This window comes from Pseudophryne corroboree, chromosome 3 (assembly GCF_028390025.1).
Source record: "Pseudophryne corroboree isolate aPseCor3 chromosome 3, aPseCor3.hap2, whole genome shotgun sequence".
Lineage (NCBI taxonomy): Eukaryota > Metazoa > Chordata > Amphibia > Anura > Myobatrachidae > Pseudophryne > Pseudophryne corroboree.
This window is the reverse complement of record NC_086446.1, coordinates 343,162,282-343,175,717: the sequence shown is the minus strand read 5'-3', so window position 1 is coordinate 343,175,717 and position 13,436 is coordinate 343,162,282. Positions and strand designations below refer to the sequence as shown.

The following is a 13,436-nucleotide window of genomic DNA, read 5'->3' as shown; positions in this document are numbered from 1 at the left end:
AAAGATTAATAAATCACCTGGCCTGGACGGACTTCATCCGAGGGTTCTTATGGAGCTTAGGTCATCATTAGCAAGACCCATGTACTTGATTTTCAATAGTTCAGTTAGATCTGGCATGGTACCAAAGGATTGGCGTATAGCGGAGGTAGTGCTATTATTTAAAAAGGGATCCAAAAATCATCCGAGTAACTACAGGCCGATTAGTTTGACATCTATCTATAGTGGGGAAAATATTGGAAGTAATTCTAAGGGACAGTATACAGGAGTATCTGCAGACCACTAAGATTATTAGCAAGAACCAGCACGGGTTTGTGAGGGACAGATCATGTCAAACTAACTTAGTTAACTTCTACAAGGAAGTGAGCGACAATCTTGACCAAAGAAAAGCAGTGGATGTGGTCTACTTAGATTTTGCAAAAACCTTCGATACAGTGCCTCACAGGAGATTAATCATCAAATTAAGAGCTTGGCCTAGGAAATACTGTTCGTACATGGATAAGCAACTGGCTGGAAAACAGGGTACAGCGAGTAGTGGTCAACGGGAAGTCCTCAAGCTGGACACCATTTTTCAGCAGAATACCACAGGGGTCAGTACTCTGGCCACTACTGTTCAACATATTTATCAATGACCTAGAAATAGGCCTGGAAAGCACAGTGTCAATCTTTGCAGATGATACTAAACTGTGTACGGTAATTAATTCCGAAAAGTATGTGGAGTCTCTGCAGAATGACTTATATAAACTTGAAATATGGGCGTCTAAATGGAGAATGAGATTCAATATAGAAAAATGCAAGGTTATGCATTTTGGGACTAAAAACAAACTTGCATCCTACATATTAAACGTGGAAAGTCTAGGGGTAACAGTTTTGGAAAAAGATTTGGGGGTACTCATTGATAATAAACTTAATAACCGTATACAATCTCAGAGCGCAGTAAAGAAGGCAAGTAAGGTGCTAGCGTGCATAAAACGGGGAATTGAGACAAGGGACGAGGATGTAATTCTGCCGCTGTACAAATCATTGGTACGTCCGCACCTGGAATATTGTGTTCAGTTTTGGGCACCACTGTATAAAAAAAGATATCGGTGAACTAGGGAGGGTTCAAAGGCGAGCTACTAAATTGATTAAAGGGCTAGAGGGACTGGATTATGAGGAAAGGCTTACTAGGTTGAATATGTATACACTGGAAAAGAGGCGTCTAAGAGGAAACATTATTAATGTCTTCAAATATGTAAAGGGACATTACAAAGAGTTAGCAGAGGAATTATTTATTAAAAGAACTCGGTTTAGGACACGCGGGCACTCGCTGAGGCTGGAGAGAAAATTCCGTACGCAGCGGAGGAAAGGGGTCTTCACTGTTAGGGCAATAAGGATTTGGAATTCCTTGCCAGGGAAGGTGGTAATGGTGGACTCTGTAGATGCATTTAAAAGGGGATTGGATGAATTTCTGATTGAAAAGGATATCAAAGGCTACGACATTTGAAATACTGAAGTTGTTAATCCGGGTGTAACGTGACAGTCAAAAAATTCTTCTGCAGGTACATTAAAATCAACTCAACTCAATTCAATAAACAGGTTGAACGCGATGGGCATTTTGCCTCTTTTCAACTTCAATTACTATGTTACTATGTAACCTCCCCTTTGATGGGTAACAAAAAACCCTCCATGAAGCCTGAAACAAAGGAAAGACTTGTCCGAGCGAGAGGGATAAACATCTAGCCAAGCCGACATTGCTCCCACTCGCACTGGGATGGGGGCCTTATTTAGCTACAGAGGCCACAGGACCGCGGCTGTGAGACGCTGCTGCTCCATCCCCGCTACTGACAGGCTTACTGCAGTTCCTGATGGAATGGGAACCTACACACCGGATACAAAGGTGACGAATTTTGCACCTCGACACCAAAGTGCACTGCCCTTTATTAAATGCAAAGCACTTGCCGTGCCCTGGCTTGAGGATGCTGGATTTAAACGCACTAACCCCCGCATCAGGTCTCTCCATAAAGAAAGGATAGATGAAGAATCAGGAAAGAAACAGGACAGGGAAGAAATATTAGGAGAAGTAAGAAAAGAAGCAGGTAATGTAGACAGGCAAAGAAGGAGAATAGAAAGACCCAGCAGACCAAATACACCACAGCAAGGTTAAAATGGCAAAAACAATATATATAGACACAGTACTACTCTGTCAAACATCCTGAAGAGAAGAGAGTCCCACACATACAAACCAACAAACAAAAAACCACAGAACCTCCCATAACAACAAACAGGACAAATCAAAACCACTCCATCCAAAAACCAATCTCTACTCACAAAAAACGTAACCCCTATGTGTCCGTTGGGAGTGCAAGTATACAGGCCTAGTGGTTTATGACAGTACTGTCATATATCATTCCCTCTGTGTTCTTTCTCTCCTTAAGCTGCACCCAGTGGCACTAGGCAAGTAGCATGGCAGCAGCCTGTCGCGCCCACAGGGCATCTGCCTTAGTAACGGTGCTGCTGATTTCTTCTAAATGGCCTGGCCTCCATCAGCAGCCTCAAGTTATTCAGCACTTTAATTATTTCAGCCACTTGCATTCTCCTTCACCTGATCCCTCTTACAGTGGGTTGTAACGCTTGGCCCACATAGATCAGGGAGTTCTGCTGGAGCCTGCAAGAAAAATGTTAGATTTCTTAGTTGTAGCACCTGCATATCCATAAGTCACTATTTCCTCAGTTACTATTAGCGCTACTGGAGAAGATAGTAGCTTGTATTTTATACCCGTCACGTCGCACAAATAACCCGGTATCGACCCGGTATATTGCTGGGTCGACACAGGTCACTGTACAGTGTGAAAGGGTCCCTTCAGAAATCCTGTGTTGCCTGACCCGGTAATTCAGCCGGGGTTATAAGAAGGGTTATTCCCGGGTTGCCGTGTTGTTGCGACCTGGATCCTGTTCACTACATAGGGAGAGGCGGCGCGGAGATGAGCTCCACATATTGCCGGGTCGGGAGGGCAGTGTGAAAGGTCCAATGCCGGGTCCCATCCGTGAAGGACCCGTTTCCAATTCCTGGGTGGGACCCGGCATTGCGATCTGAAAGGGGCTTCAGTTGTAATTACTGTAAGTTCAGTTCATTCTACATTAGGTCAGACTTAACCCCAGTCTACTCTGGGAACAAAAAACAAAACAAAAGGCAGTCTGATGGCAAAAGATACTGTCATGAAAAGTATAAATATAAATTATCTAAAAGATCTATGAAATATAACTAAAACAGGGACAAGAGCAAAGGAACAGGAATCTGGCACAAATGTGGCAAAAGCCAGAGAAATGCAGTATATATTACACGTGCATACTTGCCTGCTCTCATGGAAGTTGTGAGAGACTCGTGTAGTCCCCTGCACCCACAGAAGAGCAAGTGGATCTCCAGCATCCTGCACGCTTCCTGTTGGGGAGATAATCACCGAAATCACGGTGCCGTATTGAGGGGGAGGGGCTAAATTATGCAAATCACCTAATGAAGTGACAGCCAGGCCCCGCAACCTACAGCATCTCCTATCTGGGCTGCTCCCGGAGACACAAAAAGGTGGCAAGAACTAGGGGGGGGTCATTCCGACCCGTTCACAAGCAGCGGTGTATCGCTGCGGTGCGAATGGGTACGGAATGCGCATGCATGGCGACCGCAGTGCGCGACGTTGCCCGGCGACAGGGGTCGCCAGGTTACGCCGCGGCTAACGTAGGAAGCGGTTGCAGAGCCGACCGCAAAGAAGATTGACAGGAATAAGGCATTCCAGGGCGGATCCAGACCGTTGGCTGCCGTTTTCGGGGAGTGGTGAGGAAAACGCAGGCGTGTCCAGGAGAAAGGAGGGCGGAGGTCTGACGTCAAAGCCGGCTCCAGCATCGCAGGGATCGTTGCACAGGATAAGTAGGTATAGGCCTAGTCTTCTTTTGCTTGACATTTTTTCACTTAGCAGGGCTGCACAAGCGATCGCTGCCCTGCTAAGCTAAATAACACTCCCCCCAAAGACGTGTACTAGTTGATCGCAGCAGCAGCAAAAAGTTGCTGGCTGCGATCAACTCTGAATGACCACCTATATGTAGAAATGTAGCATAAAATGAGACTTTCCAAAATGATCAGATTTAATGCTACGTTAGTAAACCATAGGATACATTTACATTCCTAGTATTCATGGGTCTTTCCCCCCTAACTGCACATTTGCATATCCCTAATAGTCCTGATTTTGGGAGGTCAGTCTGTATTTCTGCTATACACAAGAGATTAGGCTATGTGATTTGTACTTTGGTGGTGTACTAAGGAAATCAAAAGCCTAAAATGTCATGTTCCAAATAGGTAATTTAATGAAAACCCTTTGCCAAATAAGGTAATTTAAATAAGGTAATGTCATTATAGCAAGCAAAAAAAATAAAAATATATAAATAAAAATATGATAATACATCTTTGGCATCAATTAAGCATTACTAAATTGGGCACTAATGGCAAGGAAAGCATGACTGAAGGAACCATTGAGCTTAATTTTAACCCTGCATTATAACCATTAACTACATATAGGCCCTCATTCCGAGTTGTTCGCTCGCAAGCTGCTTTTAGCAGCATTGCACACGCTAAGCCGCCGCCTACTGGGAGTGAATCTTAGCTTAGCAAAATTGCGAACGAAAGATTCTCAAAATTGCGAATAGAAATTTCTTTGCAGTTTCTGAGTAGCTCGAGACTTACTCTGCCAATGCAATCAGTTCAGTCAGTTTCGTTCCTGGTTTGACGTCACAAACACACCCAGCGTTCGCCCAGACACTCCCCCGTTTCTCCAGCCACTCCTGCGTTTTTCCCAGAAACAGCAGCGTTTTTTCACACACTCCCATAAAACGGCCAGTTTCCGCCCAGAAACACCCACTTCCTGTCAATCACATTACGATCACCAGAACGAAGAAAAAACCTCGTAATGCCGTGAGTAAAATACCAAATTTCTTAGCAAATTTACTTGGCGCAGTCGCAGTGCGAACATTGCGCATGCGCAATTAGCGGAAAATCTCTGCGATGCGAAGAAAATTACCGAGCGAACAACTCTGAATGAGGGCCATAGATACTATAGTTCCAACCTGGCATGCCGGATGTTGCCATAAACCAGTGAATACCTCTTTTTAAATAATTGTGTTTCCAACAGATCCCTTGCGGTCTCCTCGGTTAGGTACAGCCTACAGCTCTGAAAAACAGCCACTGCACACCAACTGCTGCTATGGCATTTGCTTTGGGTGATGTCAGTTTAATGCGGCAGACACGCCTTTTTCTACATGGAAGACAGATTTAGTATTTTCTACATTAATTTTTTGAACAACTGTTTTTTATTTAATTTTTTTACTACATTTAGGAGATTTATGAAGAGGTAGTTTACTAACATTTTTTGCCAAGTTCAAAAACCATTAGAATTATTAAAGGCAGACTGACAACAGAATCCCACCTCCGCAGTGGTAAAAACCTTAAATAGAACAATTGCAAGATGCAAGTCAAAGCAGGAATTGCATAATAATTTTACTTACGTAGTGTACACAGTAAAGTAAAGCCCCATACACACTAAACGACCCCTGCCGACGCCGATATTAGTAGCGGCAGGAACCCGGCGGGGTGCCAGTCTCGGCAAGTACATACATACATACATACATACATACATACATACATACATACATACATACATACATACATGCATGCCAATGCCAGCTGGGAAGGGAGTGACGGCGGGTGGCAGGGGAAAGGACGCCCATGCTGCATCTGCAGCATGGCTGTCGTTAACGAGGACCTCCATCATCTGTACATGTTCAGACGAGGGAGGGAGTTAACGATGTGCCGGAGCACGCATCATTAACGACATTGAGTGTACACACTAGACGAGATTGTAAAAGATCTCATTCAGATTGGCCCTTCTGAGCGATAGCTTTTACTTTCTCGTCTAGTGTGTATGGGCCTTAAGTGAGGGGTGGGAGGAGGTGACAGAGTAGCCCGAAAAAATAACAGTAGAAATAATGAAAGAAAGAGGAATAGAGTAAAAGGTAAAAACAAAAGGTGTGACAGGCCATGCGCAGCTAAGTAGGTGGAGAATGGGCTTGCATGAGTATACAAAGGACTCCAAACCTGATGGAATTGTGGTGATTTTTGGAGTTGAAGTACTATAAGCTAAGATTTTCCCTGTCACAGCCAAGCGCTACGTTCTAGTGAAAACAACAATCAGAGAGGGAGGGGCAAGATTGTTTACAGTGGTAGGCCTCAGCCTCATCTAGCAGCATTGAGGGTTTGGGTCACCAATTTGCACTCATATCCTTCTAAGGACCCAAGGGGGAGACGCAAAAGAGAGGACCATGGGTTAACAGTTATGGGGGAGAATTTAATAAAGCAGTCAAACGGTCCGTAATCAAATGCCAGAATAAAACTATTTTTGGACAATTCCACCATATGTGAAGAAAGATACCACGATCCCACAACCCTGCCAACAAAGGAGAGAGGTAGAGCTACACATTCTATGGAGTCAAGTGGGAACCATGTACCAGCAGTATTTCATTTTATAGGAATTTTTCTTAACCAATATAGGTATGGAAGACCTAGCAATCCGTTCCCGATTTGGGGTCCCAGATCTCCCTCCCAATGGATTCACAAGCATCTTGATATTTTTTAACGGGTTAAAAATAAAAATTGTGAGCTATATTCAGCAGCAGGAAATCTCACAAGTAAAATGGTCCCAAAAGTAGGGGATACGGTCGTTAGGTCGACACAGCGTAGGTCGACAGTCATTAGGTCGACCACTGAAGGTCGATATGCATTAGGTCAAAAGGTCGACATGAGTTTTTTCAATTTTTTATTTTTTTTTTAAAATTTTTTTGTGGATTTTTCCATACTTGACGATCCACGTGGACTACGATTGGAACTGTAACCTGTGCCGAGCGAAGTGGTAGTGGAGCGAGGCACCTTACCCGAAGCATGGCGAGCAAAAACGGTGCACTAATTGGGGTTCCCCGTCACTTTACGAAGAAAACGGCACCAAAAAAAGTTCAAAAACTGATGTCGACCTTTTCACCTGTTGACCTACTACATGTCGACCTAATGCCCATGTTGACCTAGTGCATGTCGTCCTAATGCCCATGTCGAACTTCACTGGTCGACCTAATGACTGTCGACCTAAGTTGAGTCGACCCAACGACTCGTACCCAAATAGAGGCGCTGTGGTAGGTGAGAGAGATCTAAGCACAGGCAATCTGAGCTAACCTGCTTGTTCACAAATGTATAAAAAAATAATAATTGAAAGACAACCTCTCCTCTTGTGATGCCTGGCCCAATGCAAAGTAGCACTGGGCCCCCTCTCTGTGTCCATGGCTGGTGGGTACCAAGGAAATACTGTATATAGTGCTCTGTCTCTATGCTAAACAACAATGACCAAATCTATTCAATAGTAATCATTGCTAACTTTATAATACCTCTTACTGTATCGTGCCCGTAGGAGCCATGCTTATCCTTGCTGGCTCCATTTAGAATTAAAAGGACATACCTTCCTTAGGATTCCTGCAGGAAGCCAAAACATGATTAGGTAAGGCACTGCCATCTCACTGGTGCAGGGAACCACAAATAGGTACAGTAAACTCATGTTTTGTACAGGTGACCAATCACATTTGATCATACTGTAAATAAAATCTGCATGAACTAATTGTCCAGCTTGCTTCTATAGATGTGCCTCATACATAATTGCTGCCAACCAGTCTCTCTCGGCTTGCCAGGTCCTATGTGACTCTACTTGCACCATTCATCTTTTTCGCCCAAATGTGCATCTTAGTCACACAAATGAAACAATCTGATGCAAGAAAACTTCTTAGCATTGATTAATATCATATGCGACACTTGTACAACTGTTGCGAATGAGTCGAAAGTACCACAGTGCCGCAGTTTTTTCTCACGCCATGTTCCGTTGGGCTTCAACTGTGACTTTGTACGTGTACTAAACTAATTTCTGTGTGATGGAAGTCACAGCCCAGCGTCTGTAGTATACTTTGAATTATGTTTCGCTGCATTGATGTATGATGCACATATTAAAGAAAAAGTAACTACACTTCAATGCTGTGCATGACTCAATGGAGGAAACGTAAATTTGTGCGGTATTGAAGAATTAAAATATACACCCCAAGGCAGTGGGCTTGTGGTTTGTGTGCCCCTGGGAGTGTCAGGGGGATCTCACTGAAATTTGTAAGTCTCCCCGACGTCCTGGAAGAATAAGCAACCATGACGTTGATTGTATAAACCATAGAGACTCTGTACATAGTCTGGGACCCTTTATAAATATTTAGATTATACTGCTTGTACTATCAGTATTTAATCTACCAGATTATGAACTGTAGTGAATGCACCGTAGTCCTAGGAATCAGAGCTGTAACTTTTCCAATAGAGCATAAGGCGCATGCCCTCATGGGGAAGGGGCATGACGATGTATGTATTGGAGGTTGAAGTAAACATTTCACCTCTGTCCACGATTAACCAGCATTAACAGAGTATATTTACATTGCTATGCATGTACATACATGATGCTGCTGTGTCTTATTTGTCTGGCTATGTTTATGGGCCTAATTCAGATCTGTTCGCTCGCTAGCTATTTTTTGCAGCGCTGCGATCAGATAGTCGCCGCCTATAGGGGAGTGTATTTTAGCTGTGCAAGTATGCGATCGCATGTGCAGCCGCCATGTACAAAAACAATTTCTGAGTAGGTCTGACCTTACTCAGCCGCTACGATCACTTCAGCCTGTTCGAGGCCGGAATTGACGTCCGACACCCGCCCTGCAAATGCTTGGACACGCCTGCGTTTCTCCAAACACTCCCTGAAAACGGTCAGTTGCCACCCACAAACGCCCTCTTCCTGTCAGTCTCCTTGCGTTCGGCTGTGCGAATGGATTCTTTGTTAAATCCACCGCACAGTGACGATCCGCTTTGTACCCGTACGACGCGCCTGCACATTGCAGTGCATACGCATGCGCAGTGATGCCCTGATCGCTGTGCAGCAAAAAACTCTAGCAAGCGAACAGATATGAATTAGGCCCAATGTACAGAAAAGTATTTGGATCCGCACTAACCAGAAAAGAATGAAAAATAATGTGTTAAACCAATATAAGATCTGTTATAATGAATTGTAAACAGTGATTTATTGGCGGTGCTCCCGATATTTTTTTTTTTTTTTGTAGATATGACTACAGATAGGGTAGAAAAAAAAAGACAGGAGCACTCATTTGAAAAGGTGATAATTAAAGAATAAAGTTGAAATTCATATTGTGTATTCTGTTTTTATTTTAAAACTTAACTTTTATGGTATCACAAGCACAAGAAATTAATCACATTGATTATAAGCACCTTGGCTAATATTAAACTATAAAAAAAACGAGCAAATAAGCTTCAAGTTAAATAGTTGGGGTGAAAATCTCGTTTTTAGAATGATGGATTCCAGTGATAAATTATAGGGAATACAATGCTCACTATATATCCGGGGACTTTCTAGGGGTACCGCCTGTGCCAGTAAGTATTCAAGGTAGAGATGATATCAATAAGGAAAACACTCAAAGAATCACTAATGAAAGTCTCCTGAGATAGGGCCCACGGCACCTGGTATTCCCAAGTGGTCTCCCATCCAAGTACTGACCAGCCCTTTCCTGCTTAGCTTCCATGATTTAACAAGATCTGGCACATTCAGGAAGGTGTGGCCATGGGCAAATCTTTTCTGAGTTTTCAGTAGAAAAAGAACCCACTTCTGCTTTCTGTACTAAATATGTGCTGGGTCCTGTTACACTTGTACATTGCACAAGCTCACAATTTCACTATACACAGGCACTTCATCAATAGGTTACTATTCCCCACCCGTTTCTCATGTCTGTCCCCTTGCTGTTTCTTACATTGGAAAATGCCCTTTCTCTGTAGAAGATGCCTGATTTAGGCTTCCTTACTATTCTTAATAGACCCCAAGGTTACATATGACATCTCCTTTCTGAACCTTCCTCCCCCCAAAAATAAAAAGTTGCCTCTGCTCCCAGATATATAGCTATTTTTGCCAAAAGTGCAATATGTATACTGTTGTTTGCTGCATAATTTATTTTATTATTTATTTATTAACAGTTTCTTATATAGCGCAGCAAATTCCGTTGTGCTTTACAATTTGAAATAACAATAACAACCTGGGTGATAACAGTCATAGAGGTAGGAAGGTCCTGCTCGCAAGCTTACAATCTATAGGGAAATAGCACCCTTCCTTGTGTACATATGCCTATCTATTGCATAGAATGAGACGACATGTGAGGATATGTGTGGACTGTACAGAGTGGATGTAATTTGATAGGAAGGTTTATGAAAGTTATGTGGGTGGTTCAGGAATTTGATACGCTTGCCTAAAGAGGTGAGTTTTGAGGGAACGCTTGAAGGTTTGGAGACTAGAGGAGAGTCTTATTGTGCGTGGTAGGGCATTCCACAGAGTGGGTGCAGCCCGATGAAAGTCCTGCAGTCGTGAGTGGGAGCGAGTAATGAGTGTGGATGAGAGACGCAGGTCTTGTGAAGAGCGAAGCGGTCGGGTTGGGAGATATTTTGTGATAAGCGAAGTGATGTACGTTGGTGTAGTTTGGTTAATGGCCTTGTGTGTGAGTAAAAGTATTTTATATTGAATGCGGTAGAGTACAGGTAACCAATGGAGGGACTGACAGAGTGGATCTGCAGACGATGAACGTCTAGCGAGGAAGATAAGCTTCGCCGCTGCATTCAGAATGGATTGTAGTGGTGAGAGTCTCGTTTTGGGAAGACCAGTTAGGAGACTATTGCAATAATCAATGCGGGAGATAATGAGAGCGTGGATTAGAGTTTTAGCAGTGTCTTGTGTAAGGTATGGTCGTATTTTCGATATGTTTTTTAGATGCATGTAACATGATCTTGAGACAGATTGAATGTGGGGAACAAAGGACAGATCAGAGTCAAGGATGACACCTAGGCAGCGAGCTTGTGGGGTAGGGTAGATAGTCGAGTTTTCAACAGTGATAGAGATATCAGGTTGGTACCTACTAATACTGTAATAATGTATGTGGACCTTTACTTGCAGGCGTTAGAGAGACAAGAGCAGTAGTAGGAGAGAGTAGCTATCAGCTGGGTTGCACACGGGAAGTACCCATCTACAAAGTCCCAGGTGTGACCCGGCATAGTGGTGTGAAAAGGGTGTAAGACTGGATCAGGTAACTTTTAGAATAAGAATCAGCTGAGCAAGTGGGCTAGACAATGTGAGCAGAGTTTGTAATACCAGTGACTGATAAAGGAGAAGTTAAATATCTGTCTGATTGTGAGAGGTATCCTGCAGCTACAGATATATAGGAAGGGGAGTGTGCGAGGGTGATGAGACACAGGATAAGTGCACACCAGCAATTCTGCGCAGTAAAATGAATAGAGCTGCCCTGCTTCTTCACTCAGCGGGACAAACACATAAATCCCGTAAAATACAAAATAGAATACAATAAAGTGCAGCGTGCATGTGGCGCTCATACCATAAGATGAATATCTATTTTTCACAGATATGATTGGACCAAGGATAAAAAATGGAATACATTTATTATGAAAATGATGATGAACATATAAATATGAATTACAGAAATTTGATTATAATACAAAGATAGAACCTGTAGACAGTGTCTGATGCAAAGTGGCTGTGCATATAGGAGAGTAGGAATTTCTCACCATATCATGGCCCTGCGGTGGGCTAGCTTTAAAAAAGCAGTTTGCGGTCCAGAGCTGATATAGCCCGGCACCACCGCACAGGGCTTGGATCAGCAAAAGAGTCCCAGAAAGGTCACTGCTCCACAGGTCCTGGTGTAATTCGTTCTGATTGACAACGCGTTTCGGTAGGTAAGTCCTACCTTTTTCAAGTCATGAATAAATCTGTTGTAACCTGTTGGGGTTTTTATACCCATTATCCTGATTGCTACTGATGTCACCTGTACTCTGAAGGCGTAGCGATGTTTCCCCGGCGTGTATTGCCGGAAGTGACGCACTTTGCGTTCCAGCGCTAACCGGAAATTGCATCGCGTGCGTTCCATTCATTCTAAGAGCTGGGTATTAAGATCGTAATCCTCCACGGTCATACTTAGTCTTGTGTATTCATAACACAAAACGGGGGTTAGAAACTGGCTGCCTGTAGTACATGGTTCTGTTTCCAAACTGGCACGATCATCAGTGAGTCCTCATCCGCCATCTTTGTTAAGGGAAAGGACCCGCATTTTTCCAATTCTTAGGATTTCGAATTTCTTTCCATAATACCTTTATTTATACTTTTTACTTCTTCAGGAGAATAACCCACTCTGACCAAACTCAGTGGTACTTCGTATTCCCACTAGTCCTTCCCTAATACCCGAGTGGGTTTACTCCTTATCCAAGGTATTTCATATGGAGTTCCATAGTTGTTCAAAAAGTGACATGTAAAATGAAAAATGTAAAAAAAAACAAAAGTTAAAACAAGGTGGTTAAAAACACTGTATGATAATACAAGATTAGTCTAAAAACCACTTTAATTCAAAATCAGAGTTATGACCATTGGGTTTTAAAGAATTAAGATCAAATATCCAGCGCATCTCACTCTGCGCCAACCGTTTTTCGAGATCCCTATTTCTCCAATTGGTTTTTACTTGCTGGATGCCCAGATACCTAATTATATGTCCCTCACATTTTTTTTTTGTGCACTTTACCGAAGTGTTCTGAAAATGGGTGACTCTCCAGGCCTTTGCGGATATTGTAAACATGCTCCGCCATTCTAGTTTTTTTGAGTGCCGACGTTAGTACCCTCTATACCATTATTAATTGGAATGAGGGAAAAAGAGCCATAGAGTTCTTTTTACAAAAAAGTGAATACAAAGACGTGGTACAGTCATTCATTTTGGAATCCATTGATTTTATTCTTAATAATAATTACTTTTATTTTGAAGGTGTGTATTATCTCCAGATCAGGGGCACCGCCATGGGCACCAGGTTCGCCCCTAGCTATGCCAATTTGTACATGGCATACTGGGAGATGCAAACTGTGGACACTGTGAGAACGGCGGGGGTGAACCTGGTGTCATGGTGGAGATTCATAGATGATATTTTATTCATTTGGAGGGGTACGGACGAAAGTCTACTTCCCTTTTTAGAATCATTGAATCAAAACAATTTTAATATTCACCTCACTTTCACTCAGAGCAAGAAAGAGTTGGTCTTTTTAGATCTCAAAATTTATACCAAGGGAAATTCCATTTGTACATCAGCCTATCGGAAACCCACTGACTCCAATGCATATATAAATATTGATAGCGAGCACCACTACAAGTGGTTAGAGAATATCCCAGTCGGGCAATACAAACGTCTCAAAAGGAATTGCTCAGATCCCGAAATACTGGGCATCCAATTAAAAGAGATGGGAGACCGCTTTCGA

At 42.9% G+C, this 13,436-nt stretch overlaps 1 protein-coding gene and 1 pseudogene across 28 annotated transcripts in view; one reads left to right on the top strand and one right to left on the bottom strand.

The window, feature by feature from the left end:
* Positions 1-13,436, top strand: part of SRCIN1 (SRC kinase signaling inhibitor 1) — a 900,548-nt gene that overhangs the window by 523,541 nt on the left and 363,571 nt on the right. The window contains exon 1 of one of the 28 annotated variants that reach the window (XM_063959679.1): positions 9,200-9,248. The exons of the other annotated variants lie outside the window; for them this stretch is intronic. The gene's annotated coding sequence lies outside the window, so the exon portion shown is untranslated. Of the gene's footprint in view, positions 1-9,199; positions 9,249-13,436 lie in introns of those variants that run through there. 28 annotated transcript variants of the gene reach the window in all.
* On the bottom strand, positions 9,599-9,716 carry LOC134898149 (5S ribosomal RNA; annotated as a pseudogene).